Source organism: Microtus oregoni, unplaced genomic scaffold (assembly GCF_018167655.1).
Source record: "Microtus oregoni isolate MIOR12 unplaced genomic scaffold, Mior012 000028F_ref0000031, whole genome shotgun sequence".
Lineage (NCBI taxonomy): Eukaryota > Metazoa > Chordata > Mammalia > Rodentia > Cricetidae > Microtus > Microtus oregoni.
This window is the reverse complement of record NW_024543087.1, coordinates 3,561,224-3,579,544: the sequence shown is the minus strand read 5'-3', so window position 1 is coordinate 3,579,544 and position 18,321 is coordinate 3,561,224. Positions and strand designations below refer to the sequence as shown.

Genomic DNA, 18,321 nt, shown 5'->3' with positions numbered 1-18,321 from the left:
AATCATGACCAACCATCTCATCAGGGTTAATCCCAGCACGTAGGTGGATCTTTGTGGGTGATTACTCACCCCAGCATCTGAGTGGTGAGTCACACATAGGGGTGACTGGATGCCGCTTGATTCTGTGTCTTCAGTGAGGCTCAGGAGGGGGCTCTCTCCTAGAAGAACTCACAGACCACTTAGCTCCACCTGGTCTGGTCTCCCTCGATCACAGTACGATTAGAAACCCAAACCTAGGGCTTTCATCACTCACGCTGTGCACACTACTAGTCTACCCAGCCAATGTTTACCCAGGACGAAATGATAGACATGCTGCGGACCATTCCTCATGCGAGCCCCCGTTGTAACATCTTGGGATGTCTTTATGTGAGTCACCTTTCTGGTCGGACGTACCAGAAGGACTCAACATTAGCTAAATTCTCTATAACTGCTCTTTTGAAAACATACTTACAGGCTGGGCATTGTGGCACACACCTTTAGTCCCAGCATTGGGGAAGCAGAGACAGAGGCAGAGCTGGGTAGATTTCCGTGATTTTGAGTGTGAGTCCAGCCTGGCCTAAATAGTGAATTATAGGATAGCCAGGGCTACATAGAGAAGCACTGTCTTAAACAAAGAAAGAAACAAATAAGGGAAAAAAAAATAAGAAAACACACCAGCACAAGCATAGGGACATATCCTTGCCTGTGTTTGCTAATTCTAGCGCGTGGGTAGGGTGGTACAAAGAATGTGTTCTTATTGATTTTCATCCCAAGTTAATGGTTAATTTTGTCTCCTCAATGACCTTATTGCTTGTGGACTTTGGTCAGAAAAACATTTCACACTGAATGGAGCAGCAGAGTAGTGCCCTGGCTCAACTTTATTTTATCAGTTTATTTCCATTAAGGTAGGAGACGCTGGTTCCCTAAAAATAGGACGTGTCAGAAAATAAAGCTTAAAGCTCACTAACAGGTGATTCACTATCTCAAACTCTGCTCACATGTTAAGGGTTCAAAATAGGGTGGAACACACGCACGCATGTACACACATATGCACACACGTGTGTGCACATACATGGTGCTTCTGAAAGTTAGAAACATCTATGCAATAATTTGGAAAGCGACTCTTTATAGGTCACTTTGTAAAGACCTTTTGCACGTGTGTGTGTGTGCATGTGTGTGTGTGTATGCATGCGTGTGCGTGCACATGTGTATGTGGGCATGCATGCCCAATCAAACTTGTGGAGGCCAGAGACTGCCTTCAGGATGTCTTCTTCAATCACTTCTCTCCCTTATTATTATTCTTTGAAAACTTCTTAGATGCGTACACTGCATCTGAATTGTACCTGCCTCCCTTTCCCTCCCTCAGCTCCTCGTGGTCCAGCTGCCACCACCTCCTCTACCTCCTCTGTTCCACTTTCAATTCTCTTTCTGTTCTTTTGATGACGCAGGGAATCCAACCAGTGCTGTCCGTACGTGAAAGGCCGTGGAATTATCTACTGGGCGTGTGGGACTTGCCAGGGGTCAACACTTAAAGAATGGGGACCCTTCCTGCCATCATAACGCTAACTGCCCTCAGCTAGAGACAAGGCCTCTGGCATGCCTTGCCTCCTGACTCCATGCTAAATTTTTAACTGACTTGATCTTGTACAGGCCTTGGACAGTTAATCACATGGGACAGAGTCTGTCTCTGAGCCTGGAGATTGCCTGGCCAGTCAGAGAGCCTGGGGACCCTCTGTCTCCCCACCCCAAACCTGTCCACACTTCCCATGCTATGTGTGTGGGTGCAGGACCCAGCCATGACAAGCTTAGTGGGGCCTGAGTTTCAGTTTACCCTAAGGCAATACCTGGTTCCAAGGAAGACCACCCAGGCACCCCCCAGGACCAGACCATCCAAGAGAAAATCCCTAATGTTCTAAAGCCCAGCACACAGCAAACACTCATCCCCTTATCCCCTTTCACCAGGAAACCCCTAGATAAATGTCAGCCAATCGGGGGTCCTGAATCTTAGAAATCCCTCTCCCCAACCTCTGTTATGATAAAAACCCCACCCCAACGGAGCTCAAGGCTCTCTGATTGTGCCAATGCGTTGGACACTAGGGGAGTCCAAGCAGCCTTCAGGCAGCCATTTTGTTAAGATCCACCATTTTGAAAATGGTGGTCAAGACTTACTCATTAAATCCTCTCCACCCCCATGTCTGTGGAAAAAGCAATTGGATCTAGTTCTTTTTTTTTTTTTTTTTCATTTTGATGAGGCCTTAGAGCAATATTCTGGAAGTCCCCCAAGCAGCATGGACCATATCTTTTCCATTCAGGAAAGAGCCGGCATCCAAATCTGCACATTTAATCTGCCATTCTGTCTCGTTGATGGATTCCACCTATTGTGTACTTGAAATGAAGGGAAGGTTTATGTGAGCACAGAGAGACTGGCAGGCAGCTCAGAGGATAAATCACCTTGGAACTGGAGGGATTTCTGCGGCGGAGGTAACAAGCAACCACAATCTGCTTTGGTGCCCAGCCCAGAAAGTGGGGTTGAGACACCGGCCATGTGCTCGGTTCCACATTGTTCGCTGCTCAGCACTGTGGACACCCTTCCTGCTGGCCAACACGGGAGAGGCAGCTGCTCATGGTGGCACACCAGGGCCCAGGCTGTCAGAGAGCTTCTTTAGGAAGGACTTAGATAACAGAGGGGAGGCTGCCAGCAGGGTGGAGAGAGGGAGGCAGTTACTGCTGAATGCAGAAACCCAGACAATGAAGTAGGTGGGAGAAGGGACCGTATCGCCTCCATTGGCCTTCCCAGAGTTAAACAGGTGACAGGCCTCTGTGTTGGGCTTTCTGCACCAGCCCCCGCACCCCCCCCCCCCCCCCCCCCCCGCCCAGGCTCCCAGCCAAGGAGGAAAGGTAATGAAAAGAGTGCCTACCTCCCATGGCATTAGGGTGTGCTACAGTGTGGTTAGCCTGCCAATCACACACAGTGGCAAGGCAAGATGGGTCTCTCTGCCCCAAGGAAGGGCAGGGTCCTTGCAGGCTGGTAATTCACAGTCTAATTCTGTTTGGGCCACTAGCTAGGTGTGTGAGCCTGAATAGGTAGCTGTTTTGTTTTGGTCAATTTGACAAAAACCTAGCTAGACAAACCTGAGATGAAGGACTCTCTATTGAGGAAGGGCCACTCACCATTAGACTGGCCTGTGGGCATATCTACTTGCTGTTTCCTTGACTATTGATTGAAGTAGCTGGGCCCCTGACTACTGATTGAAGATGTGGGCAGAGCAATCCCTAGTGGGCTGTATAGGAAAGGTAGTTGAATGAGCCATGGCGAGAAACCAGTAAGCAGAGGTCCCTCATGGCCTCTGCTTCAGTTCCCACCTGCAGCTTCCTGCCTTGGCTTCCCTCCATGAGGAATGGTAAACCGTGAGGCATTCTCTCCCAAACTGCTTTTGATCCCGGTGTTTATCAGAGCAGAAGAGAAGAAGCTGGACGAGGTGAGCTCTCTACATTGTCACTTTTACCAGGGCATATAACAAAACACCCAACAAGATCCTGCCAAGGAAGGAGGGCTTTGTTCATGCTCACAGTTCCCGTGAGAAGAAAGTAGCTGGTCATCTTCCCCACCATGGGCTCAAGCTTCAGGGCCAGGAATTTCTAATTCATGGCCACTGAAATTCAAGCTACACAAATAACAAATAATAACACAATTTTAGAACAGCTCGGGAAGTGGTAGCACACACCTTTAATCCTAACACTCAGGAAGCAGAGGCGGGGGATCTCAGTGAGTTCAAAGCCAGCTTGGGATACAAAGTTAGTTCCCGGACATCCAGCGTACTTACACAGAAAAACCCCATCTAGAAAAACCAACCAATAAATAAATAAATTGTTGGAAACATCCATCTGTGTTTTGAACACACAGAGTGGAGTCTGATTTTACTGGCGTCTAGAGTACATAAGGATGATGCGCGACGTGAATATCATTTAAATTAAATTTTAAACACCAAAATTCATTGAAATAAACTCTTAGGAATTGTATATTTTTCAGCATTATGTACATTCTAGATTTTACTTAAAAACAAAAACGTCTGACTTAGGAGATGGTTATTACTTTTTCATAACTAATAGCTGCTTTAACTCCATAGCTTACTGATCCACATCATTCTTAAATATTTTATTTAAACTCAGGCTGTTTACAGATAATTATACAATGCAACAAGACAGAGGGGAGTTTGTCATTAAAAAATGATGGCATTTGCAATAACATCATTGAATACTTTAAATTTTAATGTCACGTGTTAAAATAGTAGCCAATAAAACAAAAACTACAATAATCTATTTCAATCAGTCATTGCATAAATATGTGTATTAATTGCTTCATTTTTACATTATTGAAACAAAGCCCCAATTTTATTAAGAACAGCAAAAGTGTAAAATATTAATATGAATTGCATTTGATAAAATAACACTGATTGAAACATCCTAAAACTTAAAAATAAAATCAACTTTAAAAAAAGCCTAGAGCCAGGCGTGGCAGGATGCGCCTGCAATCCTAGCACTCAGGAGGCTAAAGCAGAAAAACTGCAGCTCGCGCAACTTAGGAGAATTGCCTCAAAAAACGAACAAATGAGAAATCAGATTTAGCACTTATGAATATTATGGGTTGGTCTATGTGATAGGCTTTATTTATTTAAAACTCTGTGGCTTTATGGCTAGACATGATGGTGCACACCTTTAATCTCAGCACTGGGTTGGGGGGAGAAACAGGTAAATCTCTAAGCTCGAGGCCAGCCTGGTGTATATAGTGGGGTCTAGGACAACCAGAACTACATAAGAGACCCTGTCTCAAAAACAACAACAAAACAAGGCTCTGGAGAGATGGCTCACTGCTTAAGAGCACTGGCTGCTCTTCCAGAGGACCCTGGTTCGGTTCCTAGCACCCACAAGGCAGCTCACAGTTGTCTGTAACTCCAGTTCCAAGGAATCTGATACCCTCACACAGACAAACATGCAGGCAAAACACCAATGAACATAAAATAAAATAAAAATAAGTTATTAAACAAAACAAAAACTATCTCTACTTTATCAAAAATGTCAGAAATAAAAGTATTCAAGGACTTAGATCCTAGAGGGATACATCTGGCAGCCTAGATTTTGCATATATTTGTAAGTAGAGGGATAAAAATAACCCAGAAAGAAAATATCATTTATCAGCATGACATAGCCCTACAGGGAAGTGCCGTTCCTCCACAATGATGGGAGAAGAGAAAGGACACACATGTTCTCGACTTCATCTCTCAGGCAGCTGGACCACCTGTCCCCAGAAGGGGAGAATGTGGGAAAAATGAACAAGGACACAAGGGAGGGGACCTGTGCTTCCGGGGTGCTGCCAATCATGTGAACTGATTGCTGGTGTCAGTCACTTTCTTGAATGAAGAAGAGGCAAATAGAAGGAGGGATTAGAGATTACTCAGAAGTTAAGGGCACTTACTGCGCTTGCAGAGGACCTGAGTTCAGTTCCCAGTTCCCACGCTGAAGGACACTAAAAAAAATCCCACACTAGCTCAGAATTGAGTATAATAAAGGGTTATTTATTTAGGGGTAGACTCACAGACCACAAGCCTCTACACGAATGGGGAACAAGAACCTAATCACACCACCCAAAGAGAGAGTGAGCGTGTGCTTTACATAGGCAGTTATACTATAAGAGGCCACACCCAAGTGGGCGGGTAACGTAAAGGCTACTGGCTGTAGGAATTCCTACAGCACCTCCCCCTTTTGTTTAAATAAGAAATTTCCAAGCCTAATACAAAATTATATTCAATAAGAACTAATATCAAAAAAGAACAAATATCAGGTGTAAAAATTATGATTACAACAAACATAAATAATATCAAGCTAGAAACATGATAAATGTTTCAATAATTATCCTATCCTAAGGAGTTTAAGTCTTGTATTATAAATAACTTGGCCAAGTCATGAGAGGAAAGTAACTACAACTATCTAGTCTTCAACCACATTGAAGACCTGAGTAAGGAAATATTACTTGAGTAAGCAGGAAGTACAATCAAGTGAGTGTGTTATGGAATATTAGTTTAGGATGTGCTACATTTCTTTATGGCGTGGAACACTTGTTTAATGATGCAGAGTTGCATTCTTTTATGTTGCATTTGTTTAACTCTGTAAATCTGTGATACTTTTCCCGCCGAAAACACCCAATTGGTCTAATAAAGAATTACATGGCCAATAGCTAAGCAGGAGAGGGATAGGTAGGGTTGCCAGGCAGAAAGAATAAATAGGAGAAGAAATTTAGGGAAGGAAGCAAGAGTGAGAAAAAGAGAAGAGGAGGATGCCAGGGGTCAGCCACACAGCCAGCTATGAAATAAGGAGGAAAGAAAAGTACATAGAACAAAGAAAGATTAAAAATCCTAGATATAAAATGCAAAGAGAAATGGGATAATTTAAGTTAGAAAAGCTGGCTAGAAACAAGCCAAGCTAAGGCTGGGCATTAGTACATAGGAATAAGTCTCTGTGTATTTATTTGAGAATTGGGTGGTGGGTTCCCCCCCCCCAAAAATATAAAAAAACAACAACTACAGGGGTGACCTTATTTTTATCCCTTCTGAGGTGCAGTTCTTGGAATAAGTCTTCTGTGGTTACTGCAAAGAAAATGAACCTTTGTGCAGAACATGGAAGGAAGACAACAACACTGCTAACTCAGTAGCTCACCCTGCGTCACACGGCAATGTCATGGCCCGGAGTCATGTAATCTTTGGGCAAAACATTTCTTCAGCTCCCCATAACGCATGACACTCCCAAGAACCTCACCCTTCTCACTTGGTTATTAAAAGGGGTTACATCTGAAACATTCTGCTTGAGGAGGCAAACTAAAGAACTTTCTAGGGCTACTGGACTGGTTGACATGTTTTGATGTTTTCAATCCACTGGGTATTGTTGGGGTTGGTAATTTGGGGTTGATGGGAGGTGAATTTTTCTGACTAGAGTTTTACATCTACCGGGTATGAAGAGTCTGTTTAGGCTGGGTAGCCCGTGTTTAAGATGGGTAGCCCATGTTTAGGCTGGGTGGCCCATGGCACAGAACCTTTGAGATATTAAAAGACCAGAATTCTAAGTTACAGGAAAAGTAAATGTAACACCTAGGTGTGGCCAGCACTGGGATTCTCTAGTCTTAGAACTGTGTTCTCTGAGGATAGACTTGTTCTCTTGGGGAGGGGAGGCATCTGGGACCAGGCTCAGAAGGGAGGGGTCATAAATTGACTGGGAACCAGGAGTTCAGAACTCCCAGCTTGCTCTACTCTGCCCTTTAAGCCCTGCCAGCCTGCCCTGTTGTGAGCTCAGGAAGAACTTAGCACCCTGTGTGACATCTGAGCTTACTTCATCCTGCCTTCGGTGCCTGCACCATGGGTGGAGCATCTGGCTACAGCCCTCAGCTCTTCCCTGCTCTGCCTGGATCACAGGTGGCAGCTGTGCATGCTGCATTTCCTGGGCCTCCTGCCCTGCCCAACTTTTGCTTAGGCCAACGGAGGGCAAGGCAGACGGATCCCTGGGACGAGGTGGGGAGTTCTGCCTTTGCCTCTGTCTACTCGGCTCTCTGGCAGTGGCTGCACCTTGTTGGTCAATCAAGTTCTATGTACCTCACCTTTGCTCATCCAGCCCTAACCATTGCCAATCGTGGGGTCCCTTGCCAGCTCCTGTATGCCAGCTCAGTATTTCTACAGCACCCCGGTCCCTGCCACAAACAGCCAACATGGATTCTTCTCCCTGTCTGAATTTCTCACGCGTTTTGGACCCTTTTTGTTACCAAGATAGATTGCGCTACTTACTCTATGGTCCCCAAAGGGCTCAAATGACTGTACACTTGTTACCAAGACGTCCTTCCTTTGGGCCTGAGCAGCCCAAGTGGGATTGAACTTCGGATTCCTAGAGAGGAGACTCTCACCAATCAAGCAGTGCCCCGGAGTCTGTGCCCAAGGTCGTATGAAGCCGATTCACATTTATCTTACTGAATTTGGAGAGCGGCACTTGCACGAAAGGTCAGCAATCATCTTAATCAAATAGTATCCCTCGCACGGCTGGGCCGCAGCCTCCGTAAGGATTTCCTACACAACTCATTTTGTCTCCTCTTGGAGGACAGTGATATTGGCCGCAGGCCTCTAATAGAGCTTGGAATTGTCCCGGCGGCTGTTTACTCTTCTCCTGAGTGGCGCTGGGCTCCGAGCCGTGTTGATCTAACACCACCGTGTCTTTCATTAAGTAAGCCCTCACACTTCCAAAGTGTGCTGTAAGCTCAGTAAATATTTTATTAGCCTTTGTAATTAGCCACTTCCTCTCACAGCACTGCTGGGAAGTGGGTCAGTGTGGCGGCGTCCTTTTGCCTTCCAGAGATGGGACATGGCCTTGAACCTGAGGGCAGCAGACACAGTTCCTTCCTGGGATAGGCAGGAGTGAAGCTCGCTGGAGCTGATGGGAAATTTAAAGTCCAGGGATAGATCACTAAGGATAACTGTCCTTGCCCAGCGGGATAGGGACCACCTCTGCCTGGGGCTGTGTTGAGCATTGGTGGGGGAGGGGGAGAAAGGTCAGGAGATGTGGATAGCACACGGAAGCTTCCAGAACATGGACATTCCGTAACAACAATTTCATCTGTTTTCCCTTCCTTTGCCCGCCTAGTGCGCCAAACCTTGATTCCCTCACTCTTGGATAGGACAAGAACAAAGCTAGTAGCAGTATTTCAAGGGGTGAGGTCCAGCAGTGAAAGCTGTAAGAGCCCTCACATTGTGGGAGCTTCCCCGTGGACACACGCATGGTGGTTTTAATGAGAATGGCCCCGTAGGCTCATATGCTTGCATGATTAGTTCCCAGCTTACGACGAGCTATCAAGGAAGGGTTAGGAGGCCCGGCCTTGAGGGAGTAGATGTGGCCTTGTTGGAGGAAGTTTGTCACTGGGGGTGGGCTTTGAAGTTTAAAAGCCCAAGTCAGGCCCAGTGTCATTCTCTCTCTTGGCCTTTGGATCAGGATGCAGCTCTCAGGACTGCTCCAGTGGCATACACAGCACCATGCCCCCCCCCCCACCAGCACCAGCATGGTGATAATGAACTAAGTCTCCGAAACTGTAAGCAAGCCCCCAATTAAATGCTTTCTTTACAAGAGTTGCCTTTGTCATGCAACAGAACAGTGACTAAGACAACATGTATGCTGATATTTTGAAACGTGTGCATGTCTGTTCACGTGAGTACGTGCGTGCACATGCGTGCATGTGATGATCAGAGGTCTTAGGAGCCATCCACCTTGCTCTTTGAGACAGGCGCTCTCGCTGAGACCCAGGGCTCACTGCTCAGACTAGACTGTCTGGCTAGCAGGCTCCAAGGATCCTCCCATTTTAGCCCCAAGCCCACATCACGGGTCCAGTTCTGGGGTTACAACTGAACGCCATGCAGCAAGGACTCTGCTGACTGGGCTGTCCCCCTGCAGGGCCCACAGGTCTGCCCCTCCTCCCTCCCTGGGCTCGTAGTGAGGAAAGCTTGCAGTTTCTGGCAAAACATCTTGTTGCAGTTTCCGGCAAAAACATCCTGTTTGTACCTGTGCTCCTTCTGCGCCCCTGGTGGTTAGCTATAGGGCCTGCTAATTTCTCACCTGTCTGGGGGAATTTCCATTGTGCAGCAGCTAGGTATATAAGGTTTTTTTTCTAACCTTGACTAAATGGCATGCGGCATTCTATCTTCACAGATGACCCACGTCTCTTGTGTTCCTTTAATCTCCAAGCCCTCGCCCGGCTGGCGAACGGTACCATAGAGAGTAGCACAGGCGTTGCGTCCCGCCAGCACTGCATGTTAATTTCGGAGCATGTTTTTCAGGGTGGGATAAAGTCATATAGCGCTACCACACCAGCGGACTGCGGTGATGTCGAGACCTTTCCACTGTGGGATGTCTCTAGCTCCTGAATGACATCGGATGATGAGAGAGTGAGACGGAAACCTGCTGCTGCTGAGATTCGAACATCATCCATTTGCTCTGCTGTGTCTCACAGCCACAGCCTGCCATTGCTCATAGCCTGTCATGAACAACACCACTCTGCGTTCCACGGCTCAGTCTTGAGTTCAGTTTGGGGGTCATCCCTTATCTTTCTTGGTTTTCCACTGCTTGCGTTTTCCTGGCGCGTGTCGGGAAGAACAGAATCAACACTTAGTCACTCTTGGCTTTTAAGAATGTTTGTCTCTCATGAACTTTATGTGGATGCACATTTGTTTACTTAGAGTTTCTTGTCTTGTTTTTAAAGGCATCTCATTCGTGATTCTTGGATTAAGTGGCGTCCTAGTTTCTGGAATTTCAGTGATAAACACTGCAACCAAAAGCAACCAGGGGAGGGAAAGGGTGATTTGGCCTTCACGTGCAGGTCACAGTTCGTCACACAGTGTCAGGGCAGGAGCCTAAGATGGGAGCTTAAAGCAGAGACCTGAAGGAGCCTTGCTCACTTGGTGGCTCAGGCCCGCGTGTGCTGTGCGGTTTCTTACCCTGTCGGGCACCACCTGCTCAGGGAACGGTGTCACCCATAGTGGGCTGGGCCCCTCCCACATCCCAATGGCTATCAAGACAGTTCCTTATAGATGTGTCCACAGTCCAAACTCCTGCAGACACTTTTTTTCAGGTGATTAGGCAGTGTCAAGTTGACAGTTCACGCTAACTATGAAAAGCGGCACATCTGTTTCCAGTTTTCTTTCTCTTTTCTGGTTTTTATTTATTAGACTCACTGTTTCTGGCTTATTTATTTATTTTTTTGTATAATGCAGCCTGATGGTACAAGTTCCTTCTCTCATAGCTGTGACCCGACGAAAGCAACTTAGGGAAGGGAGGGTTTGTTTTGGCTCAGAGTATGCAGGGGCAGTCCGTCATGTGGGGGAGGTGGCAGGAGCACGGGCAGCGGTCACATGGCTTCTGCCCTCAGGAAGCAGAGAGGGGCAAAGGCTGAGCTCAGCTCACTTTCTCCTTTCTGTGCAGTCTGTGATCCTCCCCGCCCCCTCATGCATGTGCGCATCCCCATCTCGTCCCTTAAACTAGTGATTTAGAATGTTGTGACCCTATTCGTAAGGCTGGGCATCTTAGAAGGGGTCTCTGCATGATGTTATGTTTGGTTCCATTTACAAACTCGATTCATTCGCCTTTCTCAAATATTTGTAAGCAGATATTCAATGTATTTGGTTTTCTACTTAAATGTTCATTTTTCTGTGTTAAAACTTTCCTAAGAACCAATGGTTTTCACTGTTTAAAATATTAAACTTATGATAATGTTAAATCTAAGCTTATCTCAAGCTGGGAGTGGCGTCGTATGCCTGTAATTCCAGGACACGGGAAGCTGAGGCCGGAGGATTTCCATGAGTATAAGCCAAACCTGGGCTACATAGTGAGCTTCAGATCCTGTCTCAAAGAAACACAGTTAATTCATTAATTAAAAGTAGTTATTTCAAATATTATAATTCTACCTAGAATTGTAAATATCAATCAAATGGTAAATCCTTTTAAAAGATTTTAACACTGCACTTATATGTGCATATGTGTGTGGTGTGTGTGAGTGTGTGTGTGTGTGAGTGTGTAGGTGCCAGTGGAGGTGGAGAGAGGGCATCAGATCCTCTGGAGATGAGTGGGAGAGGCTGGGCAGGGGAACTAGTCACTGGGCATGCGTGTCTTTTTAGTACATGCAGCGCAGGAGAGTTACCCCTGAAAACATGCCTGGTGCTAGGTCCTACCAACAGAGTCTGGCTTCTCTTCAGGTTAGGGGGTTGTTCAGGCCCTCTCTTCTCTCATCCTCTGTCCCCAACTCCCAGTCAGGTGGCGGGATCCACGCTGCAGAAAATCATGGCCGTGGAATGTAAGAGTGGGAAATGAACTTCAAAACCTAAACCTGGAAGGAGAGGTGAGCCAGGCATGATGGCCTAGGTCTATAATCCCAGCGCGGGGGCAGAGGCAGGAGGATTGCGTCAGGCTCAAAGTCGGTCAGATCTACAGAGTGAGATTGTGCCCACCTCTCATCCCCTAAGAAGTCAGAGGACAAAAGAGAATGACACGGTTTGCTGACATCTGGTTTCCATATGCACATGCAGGCACATATATGTGCATCACCCACACACGTGCTCGAGCACATACACACGAATACCCGTGTGCACATGCACACATGCAAAAGATCAGTGCAAGGAAGAGAAAGGCGGAACCGATGGCTCCAGCTCGCCCCTCTGCTGTTTGCGCTCCAGTGACGCCAAATCTTGTCCTGTAACCCAAGGCCAGTTTGTCAGTCACCAGATCAGCTGTGAGGCATGCTACACAAAGATGCTGGTGGGTCCTGGACTAACCTGCTCCAGGGAGTAGGTGTAAGACCACTGCCCACGGCATGCATGGCACGAGAATGGGTTTTAATTTATAGCTTCAGTAATAAAATCTGCTCCGAGACTCAGCTCCTGGCCTCTAACACAGAACAAACATGTAAATGCGGGCAGCACACGCCTGTGCAGAACCTCACCTCATAGTTTAGCAATTAGAGGGGCTTTGTCCACTGTGTGTTTAAAGATCTGCTTATGTTGTCCAAGGTAGTCCACGCTCTTTAATCTCAGAGAGTAAACAAGACTGTCTTTAAGGGTGTTGTGTGTGTATGTGTTTCTTCTCTGTTTTAAACTGAAGAGAAGAGAGGGGGAGAGGGGAAGGGAGGGGAAATGAAGGGAGGGAGAGAGGAGATGTTCAAGGCTAGACCCCTGGGCCCAAACAATGCCGCTGAACAGCTGCCGACTCTGGTTGGCCCTTCTAGCGGAATTTTCAGTCTGCAGGGGCAGCTTCCCAATTCAGAGATTGAAAACAGCACAGCCCCTTGAAGTCCACTGTGCGTTTCGTTTGTGGTTTGAGAATTCCCTAAGGGCAGGGCTCAAATATGATCCTGCACCCCCCACCAAGTACAGCTCAGCCTGTAGGGTCTCTGCAAATACTTGGGAACAGGCTGCTCAGCAGACTGTGCCCAGAAGACAGCAGCAAACCTCAGCACAGCCCACAGGCTCTCCCCTCCTCAGAAACACCACCCTCTGACTCAAGTCTCAAGCCGTTCCTCCCTTCCAGGCCTCGCCAGTGGTGGTTTCTCTCCTGTTTGGTGCGGTCCTTCCTTGCATTCAGTCTCTTGGCTCAAGAACCCCCTCACAGGAGCTCTCTGGACCTCCTTCCTGCTTCCCATGTTTGTTTTCCTGCTACTGGTAGCTTGGCAGAGAGCTCCAGAAGGCATGGACTTGCACTTAGTTCTTTATTTGTTTAAGGTCTGTTTTCCCCAACAGGCTCTTTAAAGGGACAGAGCGTGCTCATTCACTTCTGTAAAGCCTTGCACAGGGCTGGGCTGAGTTCAAGAGAACCAGGTGAAATAAATACCAACTGATTCTTACTTCCAGTTCAAGACTGCAAAGGGTGCTGTGTCCATGAGCCACCGTTATTCAGGGATAGCCACAAGCCCCTGGATTTAGTGGTTGTTTATTAAAGTGTGGCTTGCCGGGGGGCCGGAGGAGATGCACACCATCTGAACAACGGCACGGCCATCAACGGTTCCTGGGCTTGGAAGTGAGGTGCCGCTGGTGGGATGGGCATACCTATTGGTTGCTGGAGATTTGTGTTTTCACTCTGAAGACTGCCCAAAGAGTGGACCAAAGAGTTTTCTGACGGACTCAGAGGAGACAGATGGACACAGAGAAGAAGGGGGAGGGCTAAAAAGATGAGCAGTCTTCTTGATCCAGGAAGTAGAGAAGAGGGCGAAGTGAGCATTGCTCTGCCGCTCCATGGAGCAGTCAAGTTCATTCCCTAAAATTTGACTCTCGAGCTTTATTGAATAATAAAACATTAAAAGATGCCCCGATGCCTGTTTCCACTTGAGGAAGCTAAATCACCACATCCCTCCTTTTATGATTCTGAAGAAATTGTTTTTCTCTGTGATGGGGGATTTCCTCAAACGCTGATCACGTCCGACCAGGAGTCCAGTCTCTTGCTCTGTGTGTGTGTGTGTGTGTGTGTGTGTGTGTGTATGTGTGTGTGTGTGTGTGTGTATGTGTGTGTGTGTGTGTGTGTGTGTGTGTGTGTGTGTGTGTGTGAGGTGTGCCATTGCTAAGCAGCAGTTTGCTGAACTTTGGACTTCCATGGAATCTAAACATTCCAAACCTGTTTGAGGACCCGGCAGCACAAAGCAAGCATTTCATCTGTGGCCCTCGTTCTTGCTCAAGATAGGAAAATAGCACTACCTGCCACTTCCTGTTCCTCAACCAGGAGAGAAGACAGGACAGACAGACACAGGGCATGGAGGCTCCTACGCCAGAGCTCTTGGGGTGATTTCAGGTGATTTTTCTGTTCTCACTTTCTTCTATGCTCCTAATAAGTTTGGATGATCAAAAACAAAAGCAAAAATCCCCAAAGCAAAACCAACAACAGCAAAATCCCAGCCCAACCTATCCCCACTTTTTCTTCCTTTCTTTATTTTTGCCTGGCAGGTATCTTGGTCACTTTGCTTTTGCTGTGACCAAAGGTAACTCAAGGAAGAGAGGGTATATTTGGGTGTATGGCTTCAGTGGGATGGGAGTCCATAACAACTGAAGGCCCAGTGCTAGGGGCTGGAACAGGAAACAGAGATCACTTTCAACAGCAAGCAAGCTTGAAGCAGAGAGCATGCACTGGAAGTGGGGTGAGGCTGTGGGCTCTCAAAGCCTACCCTAGTGACGTACTTCCTCCAGCAAGAGCACACCAGCTCCTCCGACAGCTCCACCAGTTGTGGGCCAAGAGTTCAAATATCTGAGCCTGCGGCAGGGGACACTTCTCACTCGAACCATCACAAGAAGAACAAAGTCGGGCCTCCTGCATGCTGGGGAAGCACCGGGTCCTTTTGTAGTCTTAAAGCTTGAGACAAGGTCTCAAGCAATTTGCTTAGGTGAGCCTGAAACTCTCCCTAGACCCTGTCTCAGTCTCTCTGGCCACTGGGATTACAGCCTGCACCACCAGACTTGACCAAACCAATCATTTTGAAATAGTTATAGGACTGTACACCCATTCCCCATCTCCACCAGGGCCCGGCTGTAAGGGTAAGACCGAGAGAGCAACTCTGGTTCAGCATGTGTAGTTCCATATCTTTCTGTCATGTGTTGGCCCCGGGGTCCACTCTGCAGTCTGTTTCTGGAGTCACAGTCCTTTGCTGCCCCCACCCCCAGCTCTGAAAGCTGCTTCCTTCTCTGTGTTTAGTCCGCTAAAGATTGGTGTGTTAATGAAATCAAACAGCACACAGAGCTCTGAGACTGGCTTTCTTCACCCACCACGATGCTCTTGAGTGAGTCACTATATGGGCTGTTGTGAGAATTAGTATTTGATTTCTTTTTATTGGGTGAGATTGCAGTTGACAAACGGCTGCTGCCTGTTTACTCCTCCGTGGTGAGGCACTTGGTTGCTTCTCATTTGGAGCCTTTACACATACATCTGCTATGATCATATGAATTCTGTATTGCTGAGGTTTTGATTTCTCTGGAAATGAAATTTCTGAGCCACATGGCAAAGTGTGTGTTTGGTTTTTGATGATGGTGCCAAATCATTTTCCAGAGGGATGGTGCCGATTTACATCTCCACAAATAATGTATAAGCACTATTTTTCCAAATAGCCAAATCTTTGATAGCATTTGGTATTTTTACCACTTTTTATTTGAGCTGTTTTAATGTCTATAGAGCAAAACTCATGTCCTAGCAAGGGCTTGGGGCTCATTTGTAACTAAAGGGACACGAGGAGCTCTTAAAAAAAAAAAATCACTGTTCTCTCTGAGAACAAACCCCATGTTCTCAACTATACAACCAATTGACTCCATGTATTAAATAACATTTGCCTGATACTTGGAAATAATCATTTCTTTAAAAAGGTGTGTGTGTGTGTGTGTGTGTGTGTGTGTGTGTGTGTGTGCGCGCGCGCGCGTGCAGTACCTACAGAGACCAGAAGAGGGAATCAGATACCCTGGGGCCAAGTTACAGGTAGTTGTGAGCCATCTGATGTGGGTTCTGGGAACTGAACCTGGGTCTTCTACAAGAGCAGCAAGTGCTCTTAACTGCTGAGCTGTCTCTCCAGTCCCAAAATTTAAAGATGAAATTAGGAATGTCTTTAAATATCTGGGTAGGAGTTAACCACATTTTGCCAAATACACAAGTTTCTTTTCTTCTTAGAATATTTTTCCCCTACAAATTTAAGAATTTTGAAGTTACCACTTGGATGAAAAGGATCTCTTCTCAAATACATATTCTTTTTCTTCCTAAATCATTCTGACACTATCTTGAACAGGTTATCTTGAGAATAAAGACATAAACATTTTATCTATTAACTTTTGATTTCAAAGTATAAGACCCCACTGCTTTCTTATTGTAATGCACGTTCACGAAGGTAAAGTGTCCACTCGGTTTCAGAGCCACGCACAGCCTCCTCCATTATTCCAGTTTTTTCTTGGCTGTTGACCCTCTTAGCCCTGTGTTCCCAGAGAACAAAACAACCCCTATTAACCAGGGGACGAACAACATGCAGCTTCCCTTGAGTCAAACCATCCCGACTCACAAGCTGAGCAAGTCCCTCTGCCAGCTTTACCTCCACCCCTACCCCTTCCCTACCCCTCCCTGCTCCTGCCCTCCCCCCACCTGACCCTTCCTGGATTTTTTTCTGTTACTCTTTGCACAGCTTGACTTAGTGACAACTGTTTCCTGTGGGTCCAGAGGTTTCCAAAACCATTAAAAACAAACAAACAAACCACCTCTCCTCTGGTTCAGGTATGAATGGCAGCTCCAAAATGCTCAAGATGGTCGTTTGAGGAAGCTGAGGGGGACCACAGACACCCTTCATCTTCATTCCGTCAGTCAAGGGTAAGTATGGGCAGTGTTCTGTCCGGCTTCCTCAGAATCAGAGCGGAAAAGGAACGTGGCCAGGCGGTCTCTGGGGAGGTCTCTGAACACAGGGAAAGGAGGAAGGTGACTGCCTGTGGCATCGAGGTAGCTGCTATGGGCAACAGGGCTCAATCTTTGGCAGCTATTGCCTTCTAGAACGTTCTATCCAGAGAACGGGAGGCAGGGCATCTGTATCCTGGCTCTTACTGTCCAATGACTGAAGAGGCTGCTGTGGAGTTCCCCTGTACTATACAATCTAACTAACTCTAAGTCTGTTGACCTAGCTTCAGAATGGGGGGCACACTGCAATCAGGGACGGGCTTCTCTTGTGTCTGAGAAGCAGGTTGACACGTGAACCCACACTGACCTTTGCTACTAGAGTTGTAACCAAAATCAAAGGTGAGTGACTATGTGACAGGTGCCCAAAATTTCTGGCCAACAATCCCTTCTGAGCCCTCTGTCCCTTGCTGTGCCTGGAGTGGCGATCTCTGGCAGATGGATCATCTCTTCATTTCAGACTCGGCCACGGGATGGATCCTTAGGGAAAGAACCAGTCTCCATCTTCCTGCTGGCCTGTTGGCCTGTCCACACCCTGCCTCTGTAGAGACACCTGTGTTTGAGGGGCACTTCGTAGCCTCAAATGACCCCCAAAGAAGGCTTCTATTCCAGAGAACGTTATAGCTGGGGCTGCAGAGATGGCTTTGAGGGTCAGAATGTTTGCTTGGCAAGCGTGAGACCCTGAATTCCCATCCCTACCACCCACATAAAAAGCCAGGCCAGGTCACACACTCACCCATAATGCCACGGCTGTTGATGTAGAGAAAGGAAGATCACTGGGGCTCTCTCTAGACTCGGTGAGAGACTGCTTCAAGGGAATAAATTGGAGGGTGACAGAGAAGGACACCACTTCTGACCTACACAGAGAGACAGACGGACAGACAGATAGACAGACACTGCAGTAGACTACCATGGATGGTGGCAAAGGGTCACCTCACCTTGCTTGGAATGTCTTTTCTCTGGGTCTCACCTGGCTCACATTCCCACAGTCCAGTTCAACGCCCGCCGCCCCTGGGTTCCTGCTGCCCATAAACGTGCCCTGCTTGCCCTTTCACCTGCTTATGCCGTCCTGTGCGACCTGGGGACTCGCATGGCACCAGCAGCTCTTCGTAGAAACAAAGGAGGGAGGTGAAGGGGAAGAGGGGCAGGGAAGGTGGTTGCCAGGAGATGAAGCAATTTGCTTGTTTCACAACTGCCGAAGAAAGTCACCTGACACACACCGGGAATTCCCAGACCAACCTTGCACCAAGAAAGATTCTTAACCCAATCTGTTTCGAAATTCCCTACTTACTTAGGTACTTTGCCTTTTATTACTGTGTAAGATGTTCCAAGGGTCAGTGACTCAGACCACCCGGTGACTTGGCTGTGGTTTCGGTGAGT

At 47.1% G+C, this 18,321-nt stretch overlaps 1 long non-coding RNA gene across 1 annotated transcript; it reads right to left on the bottom strand.

The window, feature by feature from the left end:
- Window positions 1-15,333: 15,333 nt before the first annotated feature.
- Window positions 15,334-18,058, bottom strand: LOC121464467. The gene is made up of 5 exons (XR_005976520.1): window positions 17,997-18,058; window positions 17,678-17,798; window positions 17,252-17,482; window positions 16,755-16,945; window positions 15,334-16,475 (listed from the first exon to the last, which is right to left on the bottom strand). It is a non-coding gene; the product is annotated as an uncharacterized LOC121464467 (long non-coding RNA).
- Window positions 18,059-18,321: the final 263 nt, after the last annotated feature.